At 48.0% G+C, this 12,433-nt stretch overlaps 1 pseudogene; it reads right to left on the reverse strand.

Annotated features, from left to right (window-relative positions):
• Window positions 1-12,433, reverse strand: part of LOC130298763 (zinc finger protein 502-like) — a 99,141-nt pseudogene that overhangs the window by 61,950 nt on the left and 24,758 nt on the right.

The raw sequence follows: 12,433 nt of genomic DNA on the forward strand, positions 1-12,433 counted from the left end.
CCCCATTTTGGGAACTACACCCCTCACGGAATGTAACAAGGCGTATAGTGAGCCTTTACACCCCACAGGTGTTTGACAAATTTTTGTTAAAGTTGGATGGGAAAATGAAGAAAATAATTTTTTTTTCACTAAAATGCTGGTGTTACCCTAAATTTTTAATTTACACAAGGGAAAATAGGAAAAAAAGCCCCACAAAATTTGTAACCCCATTTCTTCTGAGTACGAACATACCCCATATGTGGATGTAAAGTGCTCTGCGGGCGAACTACAATGCTCAGAAGAGAAGGAGCACCATTGGGATTTTGAAGAGAAAATGTGTCCGGAATTGAAGGCCACGTGTGTTTACAAAGCCCCCATAGTACCAGAAAAATGGACCCCTCCCCCACATGTGACCCCATTTTGGAAACTACACCCCTCATGTAATGTAATAAGGTGTACAGTGAGCATTTATGTCCCACAGGTGTCTGAAAGATTTTTGGAACAGTGGTTCCAAAGATCTGTCAAACACCAGTGGGGTGTAAATGCTCACTGCACCCTTTATTAAATTCTGAGAGGGGTGTAGTTTCCAAAATGGGGTCACATGTGGGGGGGTCCACTGTTTTGGCACCACGAGGGGCTTTGTAAACGCGCATGGCCCCTGACTTCCATTCCAAACAAATTCACTCTTCAAAAGACCAATGGCACTCCTCCTTTTCTGAGCATTGTAGTTCGCCCACAGAGCACTTGACGTCCACACATGGGGTATTTCCATACTCAGAAGAGATGGGGTTACAAATTTTGGGGGTAATTTTTTCCTATTACCCCTTGTAAAAATGTAAAATTTGGGGAAAAATCAGCATTTTAGTGAAAGAAATGTTTTTTTTTTAATTTACACATACAACTTTAACAAAAAGTCATGAAATACCTGTGAGGTGTTAAGGCTCACTGTACCCCTTGTTACATTCCTTGAGGGGTGTAGTTTCCAAAATAGTATGCCATGTGGCTATTTTTGCTGTTCTGGCACCATAGGGGCATCCTAAATGCGACATGCCCCCAGAAAACCCATTTCAGAAAAATTTGCTTTCCAAAAGCCAAATGTGACTCCTCTTCTGAGCATTGTAGTTCACCCGCAGAGCATTTTACATCCTAACACGGGGTATTTCCATACTCAGAAGAGATGGGGTTACAAATTTTGGGGGGCATTTCCTCCAGTTACCCTTTATAAAAATGGTAAATTTGGGGAAAAATCTGCACTTTAGTGAAAAAATTTTTTTTCATTTACACATCCGACTTTAATGAAAAGTCGTCAAACACCTGTGGGGTATTAAGGCTCACTGGACCCCTTGTTACATGCCTTGAGGGGTGTAGTTTCCAAAATTGTATGCTATGTGGGGTTTTTTCTGCTGTTCTGGCGCCATAGGGGCTTCCTAAATGTGACATGCCCCCCAAAAGCCATTTCAGAAAAACTCACTCTCCAAAATCCCATTGTCGCTCCTTCCCTTCTGAGCCCTCTACTGCGCCCGCCGAACACTTGACATACACATATGAGGTATTTCCTCAAATTGGGTTACAAATTATGAGAGGATTTTTCTCCTTTTACCCCTTGTAAAAATTCAAAAACTGGGTCTACAAGAACATGCAAGTGTAAAAAATGAAGATTTTGAATTTTCTCCTTCACTTTTCTGCTATTCCTGTGAAACACCTAAAGGGTTAACACACTTACTGAATGTCATTTTGAATACTTTGAGGGGTGCAGTTTTTATAATGGGGTCATTTGTGGGGTATTTCTAATAAGAAGACCCTTCAAATCCACTTCAAAACTGAACTGGTCCCTGAAAAATTCAGATTTTGAAAAATTGGAAAATTGCTGCTGAACTTTGAAGCCCTCTAATGTCTTCCAAAAGTAAAAACTTGTCAATTTTATGATGCAAACATAAAGTAGACATTTTGGGGGATATTTATCAAAGTTGTCTATGTCCCGCATCAATATGGACCAAACTACAGAGGGTTAGTCTTGTCTATTGTGCGCCTAATTTATCAAATGGCGCACGGCTCTTGATAAATTCTGTGCACAGACTGCATGATCTATGCTTTAGTCTATATTTAAACCTGCTCCAACATGGTCTGACATTTCGGCGTACTTTCAGCCTATGCGACTTGTCGCTGAAAAGTCGCTTTTGATAAATTCAGCACCAATGCATTTTCCAATGCATTTCAGTCTAAAATAGACTAGAATGCATCATGTTCTAAAAATCCTCTAGAGCAAAAGTCGCAGAAAAGTCGCACATATTTAGACTGCGACTTTCTGTGCAACAAATTTAGACAAGAAAAACCAGTCTAAATCGTTTGATAAATCTCCCCCATTGTATTTGTGAATCAAAATATAATTTATTTGGAATGTCTATTTTCCTTACAAGCAGAGAGCTTCAAAGTTAGAAAAATTCTAAATTTTCAATTTTTTCATAAAATTTTGGAATTTTTCACCAAGAAATGATGCAAGTATCGACAAAATTTTACCACTAACATAAAGTAGAATATGTCACGAAAGAGCAGTCTCGGAATCGTAATGAAAGGTAAAAGCTTCCCGGGTGTATGCATACCCCCTGCATGCCGAGTTCTTAAGGACGTGGGGCGTATGCATACGCCTGTGGGAATTCCGGTCCCCGCCGCTAGCCGGTTGGGGACCAGACCGGGATGCCTGCTGAAATCATTCAGCAGGCATCCCGGCACATCGCCGAGGGGGGTCCTGAGACCCCCCATGTCGGCGATCGCAGAAAATCGCATGTCAATTCAGACATGCGATTTTCTGCTATGCCGGGCTGATCGGGTCTCTGGTGACCCGATCACCTGGAAAATAGGGATGATCGGAGCTATCAGTGACACCCCTGATCATCCTGAGGGATAGGAGCAAGGTCGCAGTACTGCGATCTCCTCCTATCCCTTCCCATTGGTCAGAACTGATTCTGACCAATGGCAGCGCAGGACAGTGGGTTGCCATGGCAACCCCCGTCCTGCCCACCCCTGGATGTCGTGGGGAACGTGTGGAGAAGATGGCCTGGGGACCGCAGGTAGGGTGCAGGTAGGGAAACAACGTGGGGGGGGGGGCGGGGTAAAGGAAGGGGACAGTAAGCGATATTTACTGCTGCCCTTCCTAGTGGGTGCCAAACTGCAACTCCCAGCATGCGCATGTTACAGTGGTGCCCAAACAGTAGCCCTCCTGATGTTGCCAAGCTACAACTCTCAGCATGCCTAGACTGCCCAGGCATGCTGGGAGTTGTAGTTCTGTAACATCTGTCCCTTCAGATTTTGCAATTTTCATGAAATTTTTGCTGCTCTACTTTGAAGCCCTCTAATTTTTTCAAAAAGCAAAAATATGTCCATTTTATGATGCCAAATAAAAATAAAATTTGTTTGGAATATCCATTTTCCTTACAAGCAGAGAGCTTCAAAGTTAGAAAAATGCTAAATTTTCATGAAATTTTGGGATTTTTCACCAAAAAAGGATGCAAGTAACGCCGAAAATTTACCACCAAAATAAAGTAGAATATGTCACGAAAAAACAATCTCAGAATCAGAATATTCGGTAAAAGCATCAGAGTTATTAATTCGTAAAGCGACGGTCGTCAGAATTGCGAAAAAGGGCTCAGTCCTTAAGGTAAACAAGGGCTCAGTCCTTAAGGTAAAAAAAGGCTGCGTCCTTAAAGGGTTAAACTGGGTGCAACTCAGTGTTTAATATGAAATTCTATCCAGAAAAAAAGCTACTACTGAAAATAGAATGCACACCACTATAATATCTCATAAATACAATATCTTTATTTAGAATAGTCCCACATAAGCCAGCGACACAGATACCGGAGCAGGAGACGGAGGTCAATGAACCCCGTCTCCTGCTCCGGTATCTGTGTCGCTGGCCTATGTGGTTTGTTTTTGTGATATTGTGGTACTTGCATATGGTAGTTTGGTAGATTTATAGTACTCATTGCAATACCGGATACTGATACTGTTGTACTTATTATTTAGTGGTGCCATTCTTGCTCACTAGTACTCATCCTTTCATATGCTATGGTATTTTTTACCCCTCTATATAGCCGCATAGAGCTGACACTGGTTGTATATATTTTTTATTGCAGAACGGGGTCATTTACTCAGGAGCAGGGGGTCATGGCCCTGCCCTAAGGCTGTGTTGTGGCTCTCAAGGAAGCCTTTTTAATTGGTTTTAAATGAGTAACTTGATGTGTTGTTTTGCATATTCTAAATAAAGATATTGTATTTATGAGATATTATAGTGGTGTGCATTCTATTTTCAGTAGTGGCTTTTTTCTGGATCAAATGTAGTATTTAGAAATGTCTCCCAACGGCCCATATAACGGTGTGACGGGGGGGTCACCATTAGGGGGCTGAAGAAGTAAGGAATAAATGTCGGAGAGAAGCCTAAGACTCACCTCGGCACAACCTTTCAAAGCTGGTGGGCAGAGAGACCACTATGGAGCCAGCTATATTTGTAAATAGTGAAAGTGCTCAGATGAGGGGAGCCCCCAATGAGTCATCATCTGGTCAAAAGGCAGAAGGGAACGAGATAAGGGGTCCACCACATCAGCCCAGCAGAAAAGGCCCTGAGACCCCCCACTCCCTCACCATAGTAGAGGACAGACCAGAGGGAAAATCAGGATGATAGAGGAAGGACCGCATTGGTGAAAAGGGAGAAAACAGTCAGAGTTAAGGAGGGCAATAGGCCTGTAGCTAGAGCAATCTAGAGGATCCTTACCGGGTTTAGGTAAGGATCCTTATAGTGATAAGGGAATGCAAGAAGGACTGCGGATTCTTCTTCCCCCCAAACAGAGGAACAAGGTGAGGAATAAGTAGAGAAAGTCTTATAATACAGCTACGTGAATCCGTCTGGGCCAGGGAAGCGACCAACAGGAAGGGATTTGAGGACCTCCAGTAGCTCATCCCCAGTAATAGGTGCATTAAGGACCTCACGATCGGCCTCTGATAGAGTAGGTAAACCACACTGCGAAAGATAGGAGTCAAGAGCAGCTACACGCTCCACCTGGTGAAACGGAAGCTGAGAAGGAAGAGAGTAAAGACCAGAGTAATAGTCGGTAAAGAGGCGAGAAATAGCAGCAGGAGTCCTTTAGGACAGAGGGAGATTGAGCAACAACACAATCCCGTAGGCAACTTGCCAACATAGTATGAGCTTTATTACCTTTCTCATAAAACCGCTGTTTAGCATACATCAGCTGTCTCTCAACTCTATGGAGAGCCAGGTCACCCAACTGAGCACGGGCAGTCACTAAGCACCTCAAGGTGGGCTTCATAGCGAACAATCTAAGCATGAAGTTTCCAGGAGCGAGCCAGAGCATCACGCTTAAGTCGAGCACCAAGGGCAATACAATGCCCTCGTACGTGAGCTTCCCAAAGGACAGCTCGTGAAGAGACTGAGCCCACGTTAGTAGCAAAGTAATCAGTTATACAAAGAGAAGGGGACAATGGTCAGACCAGGAGATCAGTTCTAGAGAGGTGGCCGAAAGCATGTGCACCATGGGAAGGTTACCAAAGAAATAGTCTATGCGAGTATGCAACTTATGGGCATGAGAGTAAAAACTAAAAGAGCGGTCCGTCTGGTGGTTTATCCGCCACAAGTTGTATAACGAGGAGGCACAAACAATCCATCGGAAAATGGTAGCTAAGCGTATTTGGGCAGGGGTAGGGGAGCTGCAATGAGAGAGTGGCGGTCCATAGAGGGAGAAAAAATAAGATTAAAATCCCCCCAAACAACCAGGCAGAGGGAGGGTATTTATGGAGTCTAGTAAGTACTCTTCGTAGGAATGGAATTTGGGAGGAGTTAGGGGCGTAAACATTGCAGAGCAGAAGTGGGACCCCCCCCCCCCCCCTCCACCACCACAAAGCATCCCTGCGGGTCTAGAAATGAGGAAGAAACTTGTAGCGGACAGGATCTAGAAATAAGGATAGCAACTCCAGACATCTTCCTGTCAGAAACAGCCAAGTAGGCCTATGGAAAGAGGTGTTGGAGGAATAGAAAGGATCCAGAACGGTCAAAGTGTGCTCCTGAAGAAAAACTATATCCGCACAAAGCTCTACCAGCTCTACTTGTAAAAGGCGCCACTTAGAGGGAGAGTTCAGGCCCTTAACATTGAAGGAGACCACTTCACCATGGTGGATGATGAGAAGAGGAATACAGCCAATTAAGAGAAATAATCACAGGAGATTCCGGGAGGACCACTGCATACCAAAGGAGAAAAAACTGGGGAACCTGGGGTCCAACATAGATAGGCAGGGGAAGGAGACCTGGAGAGAAAAAAGAACGGGAAGGGGAGGAGAACAAAGGGGTACAAAAAGACCAACAAACAGACACCAGATAGACAGGACAACAGAAGACAAAAAAAATGTAATACTGAACAAGGAAAAGAACCGTTGACTAAAAAGCCAATGTGGAGGCCAGGACCACCGGAGTGGAGAAGGAGTCACAACATAGGCAATCCATTGCTATAGCTTCGGGGGCTACCAAGAAGGCCAACACCCCATCCTGAGGCCAGAGCAAAAGAAAAACCGGAAAACAAAACCACTGGTGACCAAAAATGCAATGTTAAACAACATTAAAAGTGAGTAAAAGCAGATAAATGCAGCATGTGAGAAGTACACCATAGTAATCAGAAAACGGCCAGGAAAACAGAAATGTCCAGAGCCAGATTTATCACGGAGGGGAGACGGGCCGTAGTCGACATCTCAGGAGAGGGGGCTCGAGGAGGGGCCGGAGGTCCACGAGGAGAAGGTTTCCCCTGAGCACCAGACCGGGGGGGTCCTGACAGGTTGCCATACTGGAGGCAAAAGCAGAGGGGGAGATGTCAAGTCCCAGTCCACCATCTAAGGTACCGGAAGATCCAAGGCAGAGCAGAAGGCAGGGATATCAGAGAAGGAGCGTAGAACAGCAGAGCGTCCCTCCCTACAAGCATGGAGAGCAAAAGGGAAGTCTCACCGGTAAGGCACATGATGCGAGCGGAGGACCAGTGTCAGCTTCCCGAGTGTCAGCCAGGACAGGTCTTGAAATAGCTGAAGAGGGGCCCCGTAGAAATCAAAGTTCTTTAGGGACGAGGCTTTGACCGTAATAGCCTCCTTGACTTGAAAATCAAGCACACGGCAGACAACATCACGAGGAGTGCCGTAGTAGACTTGGGGCGGAGGGCCCTATGAGCAGGGCCGGTTTAACGTAGGGGCGGATGGAGCGGAAGCTCCAGGCCCCTGCGTTAAAATGGGCCCCGCGGCCCACACAAATGGCCCGCACAGACCGACCGGCGCCCACGACAACAATGTAAACCAGGGGTCTCAAACTCCCTGCCCGCGGAACGAAAGTTTGTGGCCCGCACCAGTCGTATGTAATTTGTATTACCTGATGCCCGGGACAAGTAGTTCCAGGCACCGGGCAGGTAACTTTTCAGGCATTTAGCCCTGCTTCGGGCAAGCAGCGCTAAATGCCGGAAGGCTTCACTTACCCCGCCTTCCTCCGCGTCTCCGGTTAGCCGGCCCCAGTCTGATGAGGGACGTCGCGTATGTGATGTCCCTCCGCAGATCCACACAGGAGTACGACAGTGATGTCACTCGTCAGGCCGCCGTCGCAGGTGTGTGTCTGTGTGTGTGCATGTGTGGGTGTCTGTCTGTCTATGTGTGTGTCTGTGTGAGCATGTGTGTCTGGGTGTGTGCATGTGTGGGTGGGTGTGTGTCTGTCTGTCTGTGTGAGTCGGGGGGGGGGGGAACGACAATGCTACCTAATGTGGGGAACCTGCTACTACCTAATGTGGGGAACTTGCTACTACTAGTGTTGCTCGCGAATATTCTCAATTCGAATTTTAATCGCGAATATAGCACTATATATATATTTTTTTTTTTTTCACAGAACACATCACAGTGATCACTATTGAGCCCTCCCTTCTTTAATGGTATATGGAACTAATGGGCTAGTGCTTTAACTCTGTGATTTTTTTCCTGTTTAAAACAATAGGCCCATTGTGGGCAATGGGGATCTCACGGCATGTAAAACTGTAAGATAAGCAGGAGGGACTCGGCAGTACAGTGTATGGGAGACCTGTGTGGTGGTTCGAGTCCTGGTGTGGAATGGAGTGTTACAGTGTTGTGGTTTAATATTTTTACTCGTGATTGGCAAATGTAGGTCAATTGGTAATTAAGAAAGCCTTTGAACCGTGGGAACTAGGTCAATTGGCAATTAACTGACCGTGGGAACTAGGTCAATTGGCAATTAACTGAGTGTTTGAACTGTGGGAACTATTGGGGTTATTTGAAACTGGATGTAATGTGTAAGGCTGGGTATGAATGAATGGGAGGTTAAGGAACATAGGGGGAGATTCATCAAAACCAGTGTAGAGGAAGAGTGGTGCAGTTTCCCATAGCAACCAATCAGATTTCTTCTTTCATTTTTAACAATGCCTTTGGTTGCTATGGGCAACTGGGCAACCTTTACTCTGCACAGGTTTTGATAAATCTCCCCCTATGAGGGAGATTTATCAAAACCTGTCCAGAGGAAAAGTTTCTGAGTTGCCACTAGCAACCAATCAGATCGCTTCCTTCATCTGATTGAGGCCTTTTCAAAAATGAATGAAGCGAGCTGATTGGTGTCACGATTCGGCTAGCTGGTTGTGGATCCACTGTGTCAGCGAGGGATTGGCGTGGACCGTACCGGTGGACCGGTTCTAAGATGCTACTGGTATTCACCAGAGCCCGCCGCAAAGCGGGATGGTCTTGCTGCGGCGGTAGCAACCAGGTCGTATCCACCGGCAACGGCTCAACCTCGCTGACTGCTGAGAAGGCGTGGGACAGAAGGACTAGGCAGAGACAAGGTCAGACGTAGCAGAAGGTCGGGGCAGGCGGCAAGGTTCGTAGTCAATATGGATAGCAGGAGATCTGGAAACACAGGCTTTGGACAACACTAAACGCTTTCACTGGCACAAGGCAACAAGATCCGGCAAGGGAGTGCAGGGGCAGTGAGGTAATATAGCCAGGGAGCAGGTGGAAGCTAATTAGGCTAATTGGGCCAAGCACCAATCATTGGTGCACTGGCCCTTTAAATCTTAGAGAGCTGGCGTGCGCGCGCCCTAAGGAGCGGAGCCGCGCGCGCCAGGACATGACAGCCGGGGCCGGGACAGGTAAGTGACTTGGGATGCGATTCGCGAGCAGGCGCGTCCCGCTATGCGAATCGCATCCCCGCCGGCAATGTCAGTGCAGCGCTCCCGGTCAGTGGGTCTGACCGGGGCGCTGCAGAGAGAGGAACGCCGCGAGCGCTCCGGGGAGGAGCAGGGACCCGGAGCGCTCGGCGTAACAATTGGTTGCCATGGGCAACTCAGAAACTTTTCTGGACAGGTTTTGATAAATCTGTGCAAAGGAAAAGTTGTCCATAGCAACCAATCAGATCGCTTCTTTCATTTTTCAGAAGCCTTGTGAAAAATGAAGGAAGCGATCTGATTGGTTGCTATGGGCAACTCAGCAGCTTTTCCAGGAAAGTAAGGTTTAACCACAACATTGTAACACTCCATCCCACCCCGGGACTCAAACCACCGCACAGGTCTCCCATACACTGTACTGCCGAGACCCTCCTGCTTATCTTACAGTTTTACATACCGTGAGATCCCCATAGACCACAATGGGCATAATGGTTTCAACAGGCAAAAAAATCACAGAGTTAATGCACTAGCCCATTAGTTCCCTATAAAGAAGGGAGGGCTCAATATTCACGAATATGCGCATCGATTTTTGCATATGCGCATACATTTTCGCATATGCGCATAAAAAAACGAATATAACGAAAATGCGAATTTTACGAATATATGACGAATATTTGTCCATATATTCGCGAAATATCGCAAATTTGAATATGGCCTATGCCACTCATCACTAGCTACTACCTGATGTGGGGAACCTGCTACTACTTAATGTGGGGAACCTGCTTCTACCTAATGTGGGGAACCTGCTACTACCTAGTGTGGGGGAACCTGCTACTACCTAGTGTGGGGGAACCTGCTACTACCTAGTGTGGGGGAACCTGCTTCTACCTAATGTGGGGAACCTGCTTTTACTAATGTGGGGAACCTGCTACTCCTAATGTGGGGAACCTGCTTCTAACTAATGTGGGGAACCTGCTAACTACCTAATGTGGGGAACTTGCTGCCTACCTGTGGGGAACCTGCTGCCTACCTAATGTGGGGAACCTTCTGCCTACCTAATGTAGGGAACCCCCAGAAGTAGCACCCCCATCATCCGTCAGCTCATGCTATTACCACACGGGGTAGGGGGAATGGGGGGGGGGGGGTTGCTGGTGGATGATGGGGTTGCTACTTCTGGTGGGGGGTGTTTCTGGTTGATGATGAGGGGCGCATGATGGGGGCATTATATGTAAGGGGCACATGCGGCCCAGCCTGACCCAGCTGCTATCTCCAGTGGCCCCCGGATAATTTGAGTTTGAGACCCCTGCTATAAAAATATGCAAAGTTTCCATACACTAACATATATTCAGCTATCCCTGTAATTTAATGTGCACAAAATAGCTTTGTGTTGTGTTTTCATTTTATATAGTTCGATTAAAAGGCCCATCACAATCTTCAGCACCAGGCCCATGATGCTCTTAATCCGGCCCTGCCTATGAGCTCTGTCCAGCTTGATCTTTTGGTAAGGGGGTTCACCCAGAATAAGGTTAACGATGGCTTCAAAGTTGCCGAAAAGATCCTCCTCGCGTGTAGCCTCCGGCAGCCCCCACAACATGGGCATGTAGATCACATAGAAAGTCCTTCTGAGAACCAATTGTAGAGTGGAGCTGTGCAATATAGGCCCTGGTGGTATCATGAGCCTCCTCCAAACCCTCCGCCCGGTCCGACACATGCTGTAGATCCTGGTGCATGGAGGAAATTTCTGCCCGACAAGCATCTCTAACTTCAGCAATGAGTGAGCAGAAATATTCTTTAGGCCCCGTTCACACTACGGAATTGCCACGGAATTTTCGGGCGGAATTCCGCGGTGTGAACTTTAACATAAGTGTGAATGGGTCTCCGCGAGACCCGTTCACACTGCGGAATTTCAGCGGCGGACACTTCCGCCGCTGAAAGTGTTCCGCGCAAAGAAAGAACATGTTCATTCTTTGCGCTGATTCCGCGAGCGGATCATAGCCGTCAATGGTGACGGCTCAGTGCCCCGCGGCCCTAGCGCCGAAGTAACTCTCTCATCCGCGAGAATTCCGTAGTGTGAACGGGGCCTTAGTAGGAATTTGAGAAAGAAGCAGTCTCAGGTCAGGAAGGGCAGAGGAGGGCAGGTCAGGCTCTGAGAAGGTGTCCCAGGAGGAGGAAGCAGGTGCAGGCGGAGTAGGCCCCAAGGACCCAGAGGGGAGATGGTGAGGGCCCTGGGAAGGCAGGATGAAAGCAGCAGCAGCCATCATGGTGGGCAAACGGACCCTCTGTGGTTTGGGAGAGGCAGGGGGGACGTAACACTCAGCTAGGGGGTCCAGGGGTATGGAGGTAGGGGGTGCAAATTAAACAGATCCAGTCCCTTCCAAGGCAGGCAGCTCTGAAGTGAGGAAACCTATCTCCCAGGCAGGGGAGGACTTAGCCGCCAGGAGCAGCTCCCGGCAGCAGTGAGATGGCGGGAGGCACGGCCAAGCCACTCGCTAAATGGGCCCAAGATGGCGGCACCCCGTTCTGGCAAGGGGAGGTGGGCAGATGCCCCAGCTGAGGGGACAGCGGAGGGGGGCCAGGGGAGCAGAGCCTCCAACAGGCAGGCACGGAAAGTCACTCACCGCCGGACCTGTGTGCACAGGAGGCTAAGCAGCGCCGGATGGTGTGGGCAGAGCAGCGGTGGCCTGATGAAATCGCCAGGGGGGGCAACCCCGAGTCCTCTGGTGCAGGTGAGCACTTGGGAGCGGGAGCGCAGGCCTTGTCCGGGCCCACTATGGTAGGCCGGAGTGCAGGAGCAGAGGCGAGAGGCACCTAAAGAAAGAATGCCGCTGGGCGGAGTGGAGATCAGCCGGCAGGTGTGGATGGGTTCCCGGCTTTCCGAGAAGTCCTCCACATGGGATAAAGCTGGGTCACCATTGAGTTTGGGGCTAGTTCACGGCCTCAGGAGCGGGAGCCACCTCAGCAAGCGCCATCTCTGTCGATGCCAAGCCACGCCCCCCCCACTTCACACCATTTTTGTTAATGTGTGAGATGTCTCCGCCCTCTCTGTCTATACCCACTTATTTCCTTATGACTATGCTCCCCTATACGCATAACAAGTGACCCCTCCCCCGAGGAGCCTCATCCACCCAATCCCCATATCAGCAGCTGTGTGCGCTGGAAGATCTTATCTCATATATTCCTTACTTCTTATATATCCTTGTACAGTTATCGAAGGGTTAAAACCACAAACATTAACCCTTCCTTACTCTGTTTTCCCATCAGAC

The sequence above is a fragment of the Hyla sarda genome, chromosome 1 (genome assembly GCF_029499605.1).
Source record: "Hyla sarda isolate aHylSar1 chromosome 1, aHylSar1.hap1, whole genome shotgun sequence".
Classification (NCBI taxonomy): Eukaryota; Metazoa; Chordata; class Amphibia; order Anura; family Hylidae; genus Hyla; species Hyla sarda.